Source organism: Hemiscyllium ocellatum, chromosome 7 (genome assembly GCF_020745735.1).
Source record: "Hemiscyllium ocellatum isolate sHemOce1 chromosome 7, sHemOce1.pat.X.cur, whole genome shotgun sequence".
NCBI lineage: Eukaryota > Metazoa > Chordata > Chondrichthyes > Orectolobiformes > Hemiscylliidae > Hemiscyllium > Hemiscyllium ocellatum.
In genome coordinates, this window is record NC_083407.1 from 46,111,045 (window position 1) to 46,124,956 (window position 13,912).

At 44.0% G+C, this 13,912-nt stretch overlaps 1 protein-coding gene across 1 annotated transcript in view; it reads left to right on the forward strand.

Moving 5' to 3' along the window:
• Positions 1 to 1,445: 1,445 nt before the first annotated feature.
• Positions 1,446 to 13,912, forward strand: part of faima (Fas apoptotic inhibitory molecule a) — a 33,259-nt gene continuing 20,792 nt past the window's right edge. The window contains exon 1 of the mRNA XM_060827857.1: positions 1,446 to 1,751. The gene's annotated coding sequence lies outside the window, so the exon portion shown is untranslated. The remainder of the gene's footprint in view (positions 1,752 to 13,912) is intronic.

Here is a 13,912-nt window from a genome sequence, read left to right on the forward strand (position 1 = left end):
TTTTGACGGTATTAGGCAAGAACTTTCGAAAGCTGATTGGAGGCAGATGTTCGCAGATAAAGGGACGGCTGGAAAATGGGAAGCCTTCAGAAATTAGATAACAAGGCTCCAGTGAAAGTATATTCCTGTCAGGGTGAAAGGGAAGGCTGGTAACTATAGGAAATGCTAGATGACTAAAGAAATTGAGGATTTGGTTAAGAAAAAGAAGGAAGCATATGTCAGGTATCGACAGGACAGAACGAGTGAATCCGTAGAAGAGCATAAAGAAAGTAGGAATATATTTAAGAGGGAAATCAGGAGGGCAAAACAGGAACATGAGATAGCTTTGGCAAATAGAATTAAGGAGAATCTAAAGGGGATTTACAAATATATTAAGGACAAAAGGGTGACTAGGGAGAGAATAGGGCCCCTCAAAGATCAGCAAGGCGGCCTTTGTGTGGAGCCGCAGAAAATGGGGGAAATACTTAATTAATATTTTGCATCAGTATTTACTGTGGAAAAGGATATGGAAGATATAGACTGTAGGGAAATAAAGTCTGGTTGAAGATTTGTAGCTGGGGTGTCCGTTGTTGTGGTTCTGTTCGCCCAGCTGGAAGTTTTTGCTGCAAACGTTTCGTTCCCTGGCTAGGGAACATCATCAGTGCTATTGGAGCCTCCTGTGAAGCGCTGCTGTGATGTTTCTTCTGGTATTTATAGTGGTTTGTTCTTGCCGCTTCCGGGTGTCAGTTTCAGCTGTAGTAGTTTGTATGTGGGGTCCAGGTCGATGTGTCTGTTGATGGATGTTCTTGCCACTTCCGGGTGTCAGTTTCAGCTGTAGTGGTTTGTATATGGGGTCCAGGTCCATGTGTCTGTTAATGGAGTTTGTGGATGAATGCCATGCCTCTAGAAATTCCCTGGCTGTTCTCTGTCTGGCTTGTCCTATGATGGTAGTGTTTTCCCAGTCAAATTCATGTCCCTGGTTGTCTGAGTGTATGGCTACTAGGGATAGCTGCTCGTGTCGTTTTATGGCTAGCTGATGTTCATGGATGCGGATTGTTAGCTGTCTTCCTGTTTGTCCTATATAGTGTTTTGTGCAGTCCTTGCATGGTATTTTGTAAACTACGTTAGTTTGGCTCGTGCTGGCTATTGGGTCCTTTGTTCTAGTGAGTTGTTGTCTGAGTGTGGAAGTTGGCTTGTGTGCTGTTATGAGTCCTAAGGGTCGCAGTAGTCTGGCTGTCAGTTCTGAGACGCTCCTGACGTATGGTAGAGTGGAGTCAGCCAGCTCGCCCCCGGGAACGTCAACACGCAACGCCGGCAAAGTGGCCACGCCCATGACTACGGATCAACCACTCAGATTACGGAGAGGTAGCCAATCGGATTATGGCCAATCGGCCAATCACATCGTAAACAGCGAACCAATCGGATTGCAGAGGATTTACCAATCGGTTCGCTGGGGTTTGCCTCGTGGAAGCGGACGAGGCAGAGTGGAGTGTTTTCGCGAGATCTGGGCTCACTGTTGTGGGGGGTGGTGTTGGTGAGGTGTGTGTGGTCATGGGGGAAGGTAGGGAAAGATGAGTATTTTGTGTTCACGGTTATCCTGACGGCCGTGCCTCCTTGCTGGAGGTCTCAAATGCAAATCAGGCGGCGATCCGGTTTTTTTTCTCTTGGATATCTATGTGAAGAACACGGCCGCTGTTTGCGAGGAGGGTTGCGGCTGCAAGTTGCCATAGTTACCGGTCGATGTTGGCCCGACGTGGAGGAGCTCGGAGCTGGTAAATAACAGATGGCCTTTAAATTCTCCTTTCGAACCATTGTGATTCCTGCTCACTCTTAGGTTAATTTTTACCTTCATTTCAGAGTTAATTCTTAACTCCCCTATCTCTGTCATTAGTGTTGTAAAGTGGGATTCGTGTAGATTGAGTTGATTTTTAACGATATAGAACAGATGGACCGAAGGGCCTCTTTTATACTGCGTGATTCTATAATTCCGAGGAAAATAATGATTTTTAAAACGGATCACGCATCACTGTCTCCTAACACTTTACTGAGATCACAAAACACTTTTTCCCATGAATTTGTTCAAGGCGTTTATAGCAAATGTATTCAATCAGTATTTAAAAAGAATGGGGGGAAGCCTTTTTTGTGTGGAATGAGTTACAATATTTAAGAGACTTTTGGATAGGCAGCTGAATAGGAAAGGTTTGAAGGGATGTGGGCCAAATGCAGGCAGGTGTGACTAATTTAGTTTGGGAATATGGCATGGAATAGTTGAACCGAAGGTTCTGTTTCCATGCTGTTTGACTTTAAATCTGTAGATTTCTTTACTTCGGAAGACTGTATAACTGTGGTCATCAAGTATATTCAAGGCTGAGATGGACAGTTCGTTTAATCAAGAAGGGAATCCAGGATAATGGAGAAAAGATTAGAAAGTGGAGTTAAGGATTACCAGCTGCAAATGTGTTGCTGGTCAAAGCACAGCAGGTTAGGCAGCATCTCAGGAATAGAGAATTCGACGTTTCAAGCATAAGCCCTTCATCAGGAATAAGAGAGAGAGAGCCAAGCAGGCTGAGATAAAAGGTAGGGAGGAGGGACTAGGGGGAGGGGCGATGGAGGTGGGATAGGTGGAAGGAGGTCAAGGTGAGGGTGATAGGCCGGAGTGGGGTGGGGGCGGAGAGGTCAGGAAGAGGATTGCAGGTTAGGAGGGCGGTGCTGAGTTGAGGGAACCGACTGAGACAAGGTGGGGGGAGGGGAAATGAGGAAGCTGGAGAAATCTGAATTCATACCTTGTGGTTGGAGGGTTCCCAGGCGGAAGATGAGGCGCTCCTCCTCCAGCCGTCGTGTAGTTGTGTTCTGCCGGTGGAGGAGTCCAAGGACCTGCATGTCCTCGGTGGAGTGGGAGGGGGAGTTAAAGTGTTGAGCCACGGGGTGATTGGGTTGGTTGGTTCGGGCGGCCCAGAGGTGTTCTCTGAAGCGTTCCGCAAGTAAGCGGCCTGTCTCACCAATATAGAGGAGGCCACATCGGGTGCAGCGGATGCAATAGATGATGTGTGTGGAGGTACAGGTGAACTTGTGGCGGATATGGAAGGATCCCTTGGGGCCTTGGAGGGAAGTGAGTGTGGAGGTGTGGGCGCAAGTTTTACATTTCCTGCGGTTGCAGGGGAAGGTGCCGGGGGTGGAGGTTGGATTGGTGGGGGGTGTGGATCTGACAAGGGAGTCACGAAGGGAGTGGTCCTTGCGGAACGCTGATAGGGGAGGGGAGGGAAATATATCCTTGGTGGTGGGGTCCGTTTGGAGGTGGCGGAAATGGCGGCAGATGATACGTTGTATGCGCAGGTTGGTGGGGTGGTAGGTGAGAACCAGTGGGGTTCTGTCTTGGTGGCGGTTGGAGGAGCGGGGCTCAAGGGCGGAGGAGCGGGAAGTGGAGGAGATGCGGTGGAGGGCATCGTCGATCTGGAGGAAGAGCGCCTCATCTTCCGCCTGGGAACCCTCCAACCACAAGGTATGAATTCAGATTTCTCCAGCTTCCTCATTTCCCCTCCCCCCACCTTGTCTCAGTCGGTTCCCTCAACTCAGCACCGCCCTCCTAACCTGCAATCCTCTTCCTGACCTCTCCGCCCCCACCCCACTCCGGCCTATCACCCTCACCTTGACCTCCTTCCACCTATCCCACCTCCATCGCCCCTCCCCCTAGTCCCTCCTCCCTACCTTTTATCTCAGCCTGCTTGGCTCTCTCTCTCTTATTCCTGATGAAGGGCTTATGCTCGAAACGTCGAATTCTCTATTCCTGAGATGCTGCCTAACCTGCTGTGCTTTGACCAGCAACACATTTGCAGCTGTGATCTCCAGCATCTGCAGATCTCATTTTTTACTTAAGGATTACCAGATCAGACATGGTTTCATTTGAATAATGGAGCAGATTTAATAGACTGAATAACCTACTTCTGCGCTCAAACTCATGGTCTTATGGCCATAGGTTGAAGGTTGTATTGGAATATATTTCTGTTGCTGCTAATGCCCCACAGTGCCTCATGGATGCCCAGTCTTGAGTTGCTAGATCTGTTTGATCTATCACATTTCACATGGTGATTGTGCTACACCAAACAATGTAGGTTTTTTCAGTTTGAAATGGAACTTTGTCTTCACAGGAGACCACTGTGCAGTGGTCACTCATACTGGTACCCTCACAAACATATATTTATAGCAGTTAACTTGGGAGTGTGAGGTTAAGGATGCTTTTCCCTCCTGTTCCCTCAGCACCTGCAGCAGATCCAGCCATGTCCTTGAGGACTTGTCCAGCTTGGTCAATAGTAATACTACTGAGCCATTCTTGGTGCACATTGAAGTCCCAAACCCAGAGAACATTTTTCACCATACCCAACCTTGCTGCTTCCTGCAAGTAGTTTTCCATATAAAGGTGTACTGATTCATCTGTTTCGAAGGAGGCAGGGGAGACCATAGGTGGTAATCAGCAGGAAGTTTTGTTGCTTCTGTTTGATCTGTAACCATCAGACTCCACTGTGCCATTGCCACTGCTGGATCTTTCCTGCTAGTGGGAAAGGCCATACCTAGAGTGGAGATGTTCTCTGAAGTGTGTGAAGTATGGTTGTGACAGGCTGTTGTTTTAGTTATCTGTAAAATCCTCTCCCAGTTTTGGCACAAACCTCCAGGTGTTAGTAAGTAGGCTACAGAGCTGCATTTACCATTGCCATTCAGGTACTTTACTCAACTCGAGGTGGTCCAACTAGTTTCGCTTTCTAGCAATTGATACAACTGAAGTAATTGATTCAAATGCATGGCTTGGTAAGCCATTTAGAAAGGTAGTCAACCGCATTGCTGTAGGTCTGAACTCTGACAGAGCCTAGTGAGTTTTGAGAAGATTTGTAGCTCAGGTTGAGGATCTGGATGTAGGTTTGTTCGCTGAGCTGGAAGGTTCATTTTCAGATGTTTCATCACCATACTTGTAACATCTTCACGGACAAAGCTGGTCTCACAGAGGCTAGTTTCCTTCTCTAGACATTTGTCAATCCGATGAATTTTTAGAACAATGACTTTGAGGTCACAGAAATTCAAATTCCACCATCTGCTGTAGTGAGACTTAAGGCTGGGTCCCTAGATTTTACCTGGATCTCTGGTTTACTCATGTAAGGATAATGCCATGAGGCCTTTGACTCCCACGTAACGCTTATCCGGTGCATTTTGGCACATGTATGATGAATTCACGGTGCAACTATGATATTGACACAGCATGGTGCTGTCAACAACATTTCCAACCCTTGCCTGATGACTGCCGACAATCACGCCAAACTGTTTGACTTTGTGTCAGCACTGAAAGGCAAGGCAAAACAGAAATACAGAAACCTGTTAGTTTGGATTAGGGGGAAAAGTGCATAAAGGAAAAACAAGATGAGGCAAAGTAGAGATGCTCTGAGTATTCAAATGGGCTGAAAATGAGTGCTGAAAGCACATGAGGTTCCCTGAAATCCACTCTAGTTCAATTCAGAAGCTGAATACCTGGCCCTGTGCACAACATTGCACCGAGAGATGCCTGTGCACTACCTAAGTACAATATTGAATTACAGAATCCACTGTAAGGATGAGTGAGAAGCTATGATGGTGCAGTGAGGCTGGTGCGTGTCAAATTTCAAGGTCTGTGGGCATGAGGTGCGTGTTGACTCTGACCATGGAATGTTCCCTGAAATGTTGGTAGCAGTCTCTAAGATGAATGTTCAGAGGAGTAAACAGTGACCAGGTAACCATTTGATTTTCATGTTGGAAATTCTTGATGTCTAATTTCTGTCTAGCTGGTGACTTTAAAACTGCATAATTAGTGTAGCAAAATGAAGTAGTATGAGTATTAATCCATGCAAATAGGCCTCTCTCCACTTGCTAGCAAGAATCTTATCTTCCCATTGAAAACTTGGTTAGAAAATGGAAACTTTTGCCATTGAGATTGAGAAGGTCTTCACCAGACAGCTTCCCCAATTTTCCCAATTTTTTTGCCATGATCCACAATGTCCAGGGCTGGGAGGAATTTTTCCATTGCGTCAAAAGCTATTTCCTTGAAAGCTTTGGAATAATTCATCACAGTCTTATACCATAAAGCTACACTCTATCCAAGTATTGGTCATGAGAATAACAATGGTTTGAATATTTCTGCAAAATTAAATTGACAAAAAAAATGACAGGACCTTTACGAGCATTGACATACAGGGATTTGGCATTACAGGTCCACAGATCCCTGAACGTAGCTACACCAATGAGCAAGGTGGACGAAAGCACGCCTGCTTTCATTTGCCAAGGCATTGAAAATAAGAGTTGGCAAGTTATGTTACAGCTGAACAAAACATTAATTAGGGCACATTTAGAGTATTGCATGCAATTGTGGTTGCCACACTACCACGTTGACAACTTTTAAAGCATATCTTAATAGACAAATGAACAGGAGGTGAACAGAGGGATTAAAAACTGCATACGGGCAATAAGTAGTGGGTCTAAATAAGAACTAGGATCAGCACAGGCTTGCTGGGACGAAGAGCCTGTTCCTGTGCTGTATTGTGTATTATTATATTGTAAAACCAGGAGAGAATGGGAGATTTCTTATCTTCATACTGACTTGTATTTTACAGTGTAAACTACTGTTAGTGGCTAGTTTTAAAAGTGTTGAGTGAAAGAAAGGTGTAATAATACCACTACTACTCGAGCAGGTATTTTATTATCTATTTATCTGTATGTGGAATGCATGGAACTATGACTTGTTAAGCTTATCAGGATATTATGTTAGTATGAATAAATTATATGAATGAAATTATTTCATATTTTATCTGAATAAAATTGTAATAAATACAACCTGTTTTAAAAGGAAATGTTCCTTTGTCAATAGTCTGTTGTGAAAACAATAAATTTTGGGCATGTTTTCAAACTATATATTTTAGTGATCCATTGTAAGGAGTTATTATTTTACAGAAAATAGTAATAACGCTACAATTTAATTTTTTTCATCAGGTGCACTCTGCTTAACGTATGTTTACCAAATTATTTAGTGCAAGGTTACCACTCTTAACCAGCTAACACATTTAATGGACCTTTTTGCAAACAGTATGCTACAAAAGTACATTAAACCTGCCAACAGGATTACCACCACAGAAATCTGCTTTCAGCATTGATTATAATGGAAAATTATTAACACTGTTTGTCAGTACAGCAAATGAAATGTGAATGTCATTAAAGTGTTATAATCCTTTACCAACTGTTTAGTCATTTTTAGCTTCTGTCTTGTTTAATCTACTAGCATCCACAGCATTATCTGTATAATCTTGTGTGTCAGCTGTGACTGACAGCACTAATACCTCTGAATCAGAAGATTCTAGATTTAAATTCCACTCCACTAAGTTTACCTATAAATCTAAGTAGAAAGAGGTTCCTAAAATCTAGTGTGAAACTAGTAGAATTTGATGAAAATGCGCTCATTCTCTCCTGTGTTACTGAATGTACAGGTAATTTAAAAGTATTTGTTTGGGGATTCAAGATGGTGATGACCCAGTAGCTTGCTGAGCTGTGCCCAGGACCCAGACAAAGTGGGGTACCCACCCTCCTCTCACATTTTAAATAGCTAAAAATAGCTTTTTCCCAGTTCCTATAGCCATTTTGCACCAAAGTTTAGCAGTTCACAACAGGCAGGGTTCCCCCCCCCCCCCGCCACCGCCCACCCCTGCAGCAACAGATGCCACCACCCCAAGGGACTCCCTGAATGCCGAATCGGGACCTTGGAAGAACAGATTGATAGCCTCCAGAATCGAGGTTGTTGGAAAAATATTCAGTTGCTGAGCCTTCCTGAGCAGGAGGAAGAAGACCAGCTTGTGGATTCTTTGGATCCATGACTCTCGCAACTACTGAAGATGGAGTCGGGGCTGGGCTGTATGTGGGTTGACCTGCCCTTCACAAAACCATGCTGACTATCCTTGATCACATTATTCCTATCCAGGTGTTCACAAATCCTATCCCTTACAATTCTCTCTAAGACTTTGCCCACAACAGAAGTGAGATTCACCGGCCTATAATTACTAGGGTTATCCCTACTCCCCTTCTTGAACAAGGGAACCACATTTGCTATCCTCCAGTCTTCTGGCACTATTCCTGTAGACGATTATCATGATGATTATTTTTCTTCTTTACCTCCTTTTTTCTCCACCTTCTCACTTTTCTTATCTTTTCCTGGTCTTTTAACTTATTTTGTAATTTGCTTAGTTTATCTGGTTTTTCAAAGATGTGTTTTTGAATTTTTTTGAGTTTTCCTTGAATATTTTCTGGGATTGTAATTTTATATATATATTTTCATGACGCTGCTTTGTTAAGAATGACTAGGGTAATAATATGGAAGGGATGGGCTGGATGCCCACTTTTAATTTCCTTGTTATAAGACATTGCAAAATAAAATGAACAAACACCAATGTCTTCGGCAAGTGCATAGCTCCATCTGGAAGGAGTTATGGTGGGATTACTGGATAGTAGGAGTGTACAAGGGGGAACGTCCCCTCAGTTATATTTTGTTGTTATTTTTTGGGAATAGTTTTTTAGTGGTTTTGTAAAGGTTGTTTTTTAAAACTTACATGAATTGTTTATGGTTTTTACTCAATGTCTGTTGTGTGGGGTTCTTCCACCTGGGGGGCCTCGGACTTTCTTGAGCGATCGTGGCTAGTCATTTGTTTAAGAGGTGCACTTGGAATGTTAAAGGGAGCCACTCGCCAATAAAAAGGAAAAAGATATTAACGAGTCTTAAAAAAGATAGGGTTGATGTAGCTCTTTTACAGGCGACACACCTAACTGATAAGGAGCACTTGAAGCTGCAGCAGGGAGGATTTGGTCAGGTGTTGTTTTCATCCTTCAACTCAAAGTAGGGGAGTGGCCATTCTTATTTAGAAAAATCTTCCATTCCAAGCCAGATAAAAGATGAGTCTGAACGGTTTGTAATACTTACAGCTCTAATATATGGAGAGGAGTACGGGATTTTGAATGTATACTGCCCCCCAGCACATCCTTTTAAATTCATAACAGAAGCATTCGCCAGGCTGATGGCCCTTGTGGTACATCACATAATTATAGGAGGAGATTTTAATTATATTATTGATTCCGAGGTGGACAGGACACCTAGGAGCTCTGCAAGTATGTCTATGAGATCTAGGCAGCTGGTTGGACTGAATAGGGATCTGGGACTGGTTAATGTGTAGAGGTGTTTTTACCCTGAGGGTAGAGATTTCACTTTTTACTCTAACCCACACAAGTGCCACACCAGAATCGATATTTTTTGTACCCTCTACCTTTCGGAATTCGATATGTTCTGTAAAATAAGGAATATAGCTATTTCTGACCATGCAGCAGTCGATATGGAGGTCAAGGTTAGCGGTGATTAAGATAGACTCCTGACATTGGTGTATGGACCCTTTCCTACTGAAGGGCAATAAGTTCATAGAATATTTCTTGCAGGAGTTTAACACAGGGACATTAGCATAGGTATGGCCAGCAACCCATCGGTGATGTGGGAGACTGTTAAGGCATATGCGCGCGGCTTAATTATTTCATATTCTGCAACACAGAAAAGACAAAAGGGAGAACAACAGCATCTGCTTGAGGCTCGCCTGAAAGCAGCTGAGTCAGCATATGCTAATAGGCCATCCATAATTAAATTGCAGTGGATTACAGCCCTCAGGACTACCTTGAATGCAACTCTTACTCAAACATCAAAGAGGGAGATACTATTTGCGAAGCAGAGATTATTCAGGGACGGCAATACGCCAGGCAGGTATCTAGCATACCTTGCCAGAAAGAAGAAAGCTCCCCAATTCATTACATCCATTAGAGATAGTGCTGGTATTTTGTGCTTGTGACCCTAAAAAGATCAAGTTAGCTTTTAGAAAGTTTTATTTTGAGCTGTACCAGTCGGAGGGCTATGTGAATAGAGCAAAGAGGATGGAGTCTTTTTTTTAAGAATCTGGATCTTTCGGGCATAACTTCGGAGCAGATGTCCTCTTTGAATGACCTCCTGACAATTCAGGAGGCGTTAAGGCAGCTCCAGAGTGGCAAAGCACCCGGGCCAGCTGGATTTCTTTTATAAAGAGTTTGTAGACGAGTTGTACATAGACATGTACAACTACTCATTTAGTCAGGGTTGTCTCCTGCCCTCCCTGAGAGAAGCAAATATCCCTCTTATCCTCCAAGAAAGGGAAAGCCCCAGACGATTGTACCTCGTACAGTCCTTATTGAATGTGGACTTAAAAATTCTCTCAAAAATGTTGGCAATAAGACTGGAGAAGGTTTTGACACTTATTATAAAAGAGGATCGGATGGGATTTATTAAGAGTCTCAGATCTACTAATAATATCAGAAAAGTTAAACATGGTACAAGCCTGCCAGCAAAAAGCAATACAGGGATTAGTTGTCTCCCTAGATGCAGAGAAAGTATTTGATCGGATAGAATGTCCATACCTTTTTTATACTGTGGAGCGGTTTGGTATTGGAGAGGTTTTTACTAAATGGGTCACAGTTTTATATAATGACCTGAAAGCAGCGGTGATTACTAATGGCATAAGATCGGATAGTTTTAGTGTTGACAGAGGTTGCCGACAAGGATACCCTCTTTCGCCACTACTATTTACACTGGTGATCGAACTGCTGGCAGATGCGATCCGAACTGACCTCAGTATAACAGCCCCGGAGGTAAGATCAGGCAAGCATAAAATTACTCTTTATACAGATGATGTTCTTGTTTTCCTAAATGTTCCAGTGACATCTGTGCCCTGATTAATTCAGGTGGTTAATTTATTTGGTGTATTTTCAGGATACAAAATTAATTTCGCGGAATCAGAGGCCATGCCGGTAAGGGGTCTTACCAGCATATCTAACTTTGCGGATGGATCCCATTTCCACTTTTGGTGGTCAATGGGAGGTTTCCTCTATTTAGGTATTTTTATTACCCCGATATTTGGTCAGCAATATAAAGCTAATTGTATTCATTTATTAGAGAAACTAAGACAGGACCTCCAGCGTTGGGAAGATCTCCCAGTATTGGGGTGACATGGTGGCACAGTAGTTAGCACTGCTGCTTCACAGCACCATTTTCCCAGGTTCAATTCCAGCCTCGGGCGACTGTCTGTGTGGGGTTTGCACATTCTCCCCATGTCTGTGCGGGTTTCCTTCGGCTGCTCCAGTTTCCTCCCACAGTCCAAAGATATGCAGGGCAGGTGAATTGGCCATGCTAAAATTGCCCATAGTGTTATGGTGCATTAGTCAGAAGGAAATGGGCCTGGGTGGGTTACTCTTCGGAGGGTCGGTGTGGACCTGTTGGGCCGAAGGGCCTGTTTCCACACTGTATGGGATCTAATCTAATCCTGATTAGGGAGAATAGCTTTGGTTAAGATGAATATCCTCCCACGCTTATTATACCCCATGAGAATGCTTCCCCTGGTTGGCTTGATTAGATTACTTACAGTGTGGAAACAGGCCCTTCGGCCCAACAAGTCCACACCTACCCGCCGAAGCGCAACCCACCCATACATTTGCCCCTGACCTAACACTACGGGCAATTTAGCATGGTCAATTCACCTGGCCCGCACATCTTTGGATTGTGGGAGGAAACTGGAGCACCGAGAGGAAACCCACGCAGATACGGAGAGAACGTGCAAACTCCACACAGTCAGTTGCCTGAGGCGGGAATTGAACCCGGGTCTCTAGCGCTGCGAGGCAGCGGTGCTAACCACCGTGCTGCTTGGTTCCTTTGTATGGAATCATAGACAGCCCCTTATTAAATCAGATAAATTACAGCTCCCACAAGTAAGGGAAGGTCTGGATTTTCCGGATTTTAGAAAGTACCAACTGAGCTCTCTGTTATCATATGTGGCTGACTGTTGAAATTCTAAATTGGAGAAAGGCTAATTTTGATGGTATTAGGCAAGAACTTTTGAAAGCTGATTGGAGGCAGATGTTCACAGGTAAAGGGACGACTGGAAAATGGGAAGCCTTCAGAAATGAGATAACAAGAATCCAGAGAAAGTATATTCCTAACAGGGTGAAAGGGAATGCTGGATGACTAAAGAAATTGAGGGTTTGGTTAAGAAAAAGAAGGAAGCATATGTCTGGTATAGACAGGATAGATCGAGTGAATCCTTAGAGTATAAAGAAAGTGGGAGTATACTTAAGAGGGAAATCAGGAGGGCAAAACGGGGACATGAGATAGCATTGACAAATAGAATTAAGGAGAATCCGAAGGGTTTTTACAAATATTTTAAGGACAAAAGGGTGACTAGAGAGAGAATAAGACCCTTCAAAGATCACCAAGGCGGGCTTTGTGTGGAGCTGCAGAAAATGGAGATACTAAATGAATATTTTGCATTAGTATTTACTGTGGAAAAGGATATGGAAGATATAGACTGTAGGGAAATAGATGGTGACATCTTGCAAAATGTCCAAATTACAGAGGAGGAAGTGCTGGGTGCCTTGAAATGGTCAATGATGGATAAATCCCCAGGATCTGATCAGGTGTACCTGAGAACTCTGTGGGAAGCTAGAGAAGTGATTGCTGGGCCTCATGCTGAGATATTTGTATCATCGATAGTCACAGGTAAGGTGCCAGAAGACTAGAGGTTGGCAAACGTGGTGCCACTGTTCAAGAAGGGCGGTAAAGACAAGCCTGGGAACTATAGACCGGTGAGCCTGACCTCAGTGGTGGGCAAGTTGGAGGGAATCCTGAGGGACAGGATGTACATGTATTTGGAAAGGCAAGGACTGATTCGGGATAGTCAACATGGCTTTGTGCGTGGGATATCATGTCTCACAAACTTGATTGAGTTTTTTGAAGAAGTAACAAAGAAGATTGATGAGGGCAGAGCAGTAGATATGATCTATATGGACTTCAGTAAGGCTTTCGACATGGTTCCCCATGGGAGATTGATTAGCAAGGTTAAATCTCATGGAATACAGGGAGATCTAGCCATTTGGATACAGAAGGCCTTGGCTCAAAGGTAGAAGACAGAGGGTGGTGGTGGAGGGTTGTGACCAGTGGAGTGCCACAAGGATCTGTGCTGGGCCCTCTACTTTTTGTCATTTACATAAATGATTTGGATGTGAGCATAAGAAGTACAGTTGGTAAGTTTGCAGATGACACCAAAATTGGATGTGTAGTGGACAGCAAAGAGGGTTACCTCAGATTACAACAGGATCTGGACCAGATGGACCAATGGGCTGAGAAGTGACAGATGGAGTTTAATTCAGATAAATGCGAAGTGATGCATTTTGGGAAAGCAAATCTTAACAGGACTTATACACTTAATGGTAAGGTCCTAGGGAGTGTTGCTGAACAAAGAGACCTTGGAGTGCAGGTTCATAGCTACTTGAAAGTGGAGTCGCAGGTAGATAGGATAGTGAAGAAGGCGATTTGGTAGGCTATCCTTTATTGGTCAGAGTATTGAGTACAGGTGTTGGGAGGTCATGTTGCGGCTGTACAGGACATTGGTTGGGCCACTGTTGGAATATTGCATGCAATTCTGGTCTCTTCCTATTGGAAAGATGTTGTGAAACTTGAAAGGGTTCAGAAAAGATTTACAAGGATGTTGCCAGGATTGGAGGATCTGAGCTACAGGGAGAGGCTGAACAGGCTGGGGCTGTTTTCCCTGGACCGTCTGAGGCTGAGGGGCGACCTTAGAGGTTTACAAAGTTATGAGGAGCAAAGAGACGATAAATAGACAAAGTCTTTTCCCTGGAGTCGGGGAATCCAGAACTAGAGGGCATGGGTTTAGGGTGAGAGGGGAAAGATATAAAAGAGACCTGTGGAGCAATGTTTTCACACAGAGGGTGGTACATGTATGGAATGGGCTGCCAGAGGATGTGGTGGAGGCTGGTACAATTGCAACATTTATGAGGCATTTGGATGGATATATGAATAGGA